We start from the raw sequence: 3,925 nt of genomic DNA, 5'->3' as shown, positions 1-3,925 counted from the left end.
TTACCCTATTTATATACTATATGTTACTGTTAAATAAATATAAGTTCCATTATCTGTAGTGGAGTTCTAGTCAGCGCTGTCAGCAGGTGGGGGAGACGCTGAAAACCTCTTTTCCGTGCTCTGTAAAGCAGATCGGTCTGTTTTAAACTCAGATTCCCCCATTCCTCACCCCATAGCTTTCCTTCCTTAGGGTTCTTCCTAAGAGCAGACCCGGTTGCGGCAAAGACGCACGTGGAGACTGCAGATGGGCTGAGCACGCAGGCAGCATTGGACCGTCCGTGTCCTGCACGAGGGACACAAATGGCTGCGTTTCCAGGGTGGTTTGTAGTGGAAGCTGCGATCGGATCGTACAGGCCGATGTTAATCAAAGATGAGGGAAGTGTTGGCACCGCTGCACCCTGCAAATGAGCTCATTTTGCGCGAAAGGTTTCATTTGCAATGTGAAAAACTGCTGGAATTCCACTTAGCATAAATTACTGCTTCATTTCAGCCATTTCACTTGACTTCCCTGGGGTTAGGAGAGCAGAATCCTTCTGTTTACCCGGTAAAACATACTATTTTTAGCTCTCGTGTTATTTTGACTGGTTTTGACTTATCAGCTAAGCCAAACCAACCCATCAGCAGCTCTCTTTTTGCTTCCTGTCACACTGTTTGGGCATTTTCAGACAAATTAATCCTCCAACAACAACAAAACATGATGCCCTCTCTTTCACTAGAACAACCTTGCAAAATGACTCTAAAGCCCCAAATCTCACGTTACAACACATCGTCCTCGGAGGAGTCGGCCAGTTAAGCAGAAAATTGCTGAGCAGCACCACGCGATGTTCAGCAGGCCGGTGAAGAAATTAGATGCCATTACTGCGAGGTCTTGAGAGATGCCTCGGTGTTAAATCTTTTGGAAAACAGACTATGAAATCTCTTAGCAAGCTGCCGAGCCGGCCGACGGCAGGGCAGTGTGCGTGCCCGCGCCTTGCGGTGAGTCAGACACATCAGCTGACGGCCGCAGCGGCCGGCATATCTGCATTGCTGCTCGCATTTCAGCTGTTCAGCTGAAGATCCCTCCTTGTTTCTCCCCAATCCTGTGCCGATGTCATTAAATCAAACATCGAAAATTGCAAATTCCCGGGGGAAATCCTGGTGCTGGCTGTGCTCCGTACCCAGAAAGACAGTAAGCATCAAACCAAGGCTGCCTCTGTGCGAGCAGGTCTCATGCAGCCCTCTGCCCAGACACATTTTCCACGAGATCCTGATAAAAGAGGGATGCAAAACCAAACCAAACAACTTTATGGGCTGAAATTTGCCCTTTTTAAGTTCCCCTGGGGCATTCGGTTCAGGAACAGGCTGACTGCTTTGATGGCTGATTAAAAAACCCCCCAATCTTGTGATGTCCTTTCCCAAATCCGGAGGCAGCCACCAGGTCCCTGCAAGCAGGAGGCAGCCGAAACAGCTCTCTGGCCACTTGCGAAGGGCTGTTTTGGGGTGCCAGAGAGGGCTGAGCTGCTGCGGTGTAGCCACGCAGCGTTGGGCTGAACTGCACGATTTTGGGCTAAAACGCTTGTTGTTTCCTTTCTAGAGGAGGGGAAAGTGCCGCGTGACATCCTGTTCGCGCAGGCAGGTGGGGAAAGGCGGCTGTTCACAAGCGGCTGCCGGGCTTTTGTCAAAAAAAAACAGGTTGAAGAGAAAAAGGATCAAAACGCATGACCCCCTAGAGCTCCTATAGCTTTCTGCTATAGGGTATTGTTATAGGATTATTGTATAGGATATCTGCAGATATTATTAAGAAGAGGAAAAAATGATGCTTAATTCAGGGCTCATTCGGGGCCCTCTGCTCGGGATATGGCAGAAACGGAGTTAATGCAGCCGGTTTGGGTCCAAAGCAGGATATTGGGGTTAATCTAGTTCAGGCTCCGGTACGTGCTGGGCTGCTCCGTTGCGATAGCACTGCTTTCCACGCCGTCGTGTTCTCTGGACTTTCAGCAGTGGAATATGTGAGCTGGGACTCTCTGAGCTGGCTCCAGTCACTGCTCAAAGCAACAAATTCATTTTTCAGCTGTGATTAACCCAAATTAGCCCACCAGAGCCCACCCTGGCTGTGCTGTGACCGGGCAGCCAGCGCAGGCTCCAGCTCCTTCCGAGAGGCACATCTGCTACGGCACTAAAACCAAAAAGTCTTTGCAAGTGGCTCGCTGCATCCCGGGCATGACGGCCGGGCTGCAAATCCGAATGGGAACTGGTGGCCGCATCTTTTTGGGGCCGGTCTTGTTTAATGTATTTATCAATGATCTCGATGAGAGGATTGAGTACTCCCTCAGCAAGTTTGCAGATGACACCAAGTTGGGCAGGAGTGTTGATCCGCTCGAGGGTCGGAAGGCTCTGCAGAGGGATCTGGACAGGCTGGATCGATGGGCCGAGGCCAATTGTATGAGGTTCAACACGGCCAAGTGCCGGATCCTGCACTTGGGTCACAACAACCCCATGCAACGCTCCAGGCTTGGGGACGAGTGGCTGGAAAGCTGCCTGGTGGAAAAGGACCTGGGGGTGTTGGTCGACAGCCGGAATATGAGCCGGCAGTGTGCCCAGGTGGCCAAGAAGGCCAACGCCATCCTGGCCTGTATCAGAAATGGTGTGGGCAGTGGGAGTAGGGAGGGGATCGTGCCCCTGTACTCGGCGCTGGTGAGGCCGCACCTCGAATGCTGTGTTCAGTTTTGGGCCACTCACTCCCAGAAGGACATTGAGGTGCTGGAGCGTGTCCAGAGAAGGGCGACGGAGCTGGTGAGGGGTCTGGAGCACAAGTCTTATGAGGAGCGGCTGAGGGAGCTGGGGGTGTTCAGTCTGGAGAAGAGGAGGTGAGGGGAGACCTCATCGCTCTCTACAACTACCTGAAAGGGGGTTGTGGGGAGGGGGGTGTTGGTCTCTTCTCCCATGTCACTAGTGACAGGACAAGAGGGAATGGCCTCAAGTTGTGCCAGGGGAGGTTCAGGCTGGATATTGGGGAAAATTCCTTTCCTGAGAGAGCGGTGAAGCACTGGCAGAGGCTGCCCAGGGAGGTGGTGGAGTCACCATCCCTGGAGGGGTTCAAGGACCGTGTGGACGTGGCACTGCGGGACATGGTTTAGTGGCCATGGTGGGGTTGGGGTGGTGGTTGGGCTGGATGATCCCACAGGGCTTTTCCAACCTTTGTGATTCTGTGATCTTCTTTCAGGCCCCCGTGCTTCCCGTGTCGCTGTTTCTGCTTCTGTTCAGGGCAACTTCCCTCTCCGCAAGGCTTGGGCTTTCCCAGTACGGGGGGGAAACAGGGGCTGGAGCCCTCCATTAGGCCTTCGGGGCACGCTGCCATGTCTTGCAGCCATCCTCGCTGCTTTTTGCTCCATTTGGGTGTTTGTGAATGCAACAACTCTCCCTTGTATTTATCCTGCGTCTGAAGAGCTGCATCTCAGTCTAATTGCATTGCAGTCGGCTTTGCGGATGCACAGCCGTTTCTTTTGTGGAAAACAAGTGTTTAGTGACATGAAACAGGATACACTCGCTCTTGTGGGCTTTGCTTGATCTGGCGGTCCTGCTGGGGTCTGTGCCCACATCCCCTGGCCCTCACTGCTCTGATACCCACAGCCTTTCCTCCAAGAGCAGCCTCATTTCATCCCCATTTTGCTCGTACCGCTGTTACAAAGCGGGTGTAAAAGCCTTAAATCAGCTGTGGGGACTATACAGCAGTTGCGATAAGAAAATGCAAAAGACATCCATGTCGTCCGGGCCGCGCGCACGGGGATGCATTAGGACATTCAGAGCCACCATCCTGCGGCGTTTGCTCGTGGCCACCTGAGCCACAGCCCGCTCCGCTTCGCTGCTGAGCAAAACGTTTCCCGAAACTCCGTGCTGGGCCGTGTCCTTCGGCGAGCAATTTTCTAGCGCACCAACGGCGCTGAGA

The sequence above is a fragment of the Gavia stellata genome, chromosome 31 (assembly GCF_030936135.1).
Source record: "Gavia stellata isolate bGavSte3 chromosome 31, bGavSte3.hap2, whole genome shotgun sequence".
NCBI classification, from domain to species: domain Eukaryota; kingdom Metazoa; phylum Chordata; class Aves; order Gaviiformes; family Gaviidae; genus Gavia; species Gavia stellata.
The sequence above is the reverse complement of the archived record's forward strand: the minus strand, read 5'-3'. Positions refer to the sequence as shown.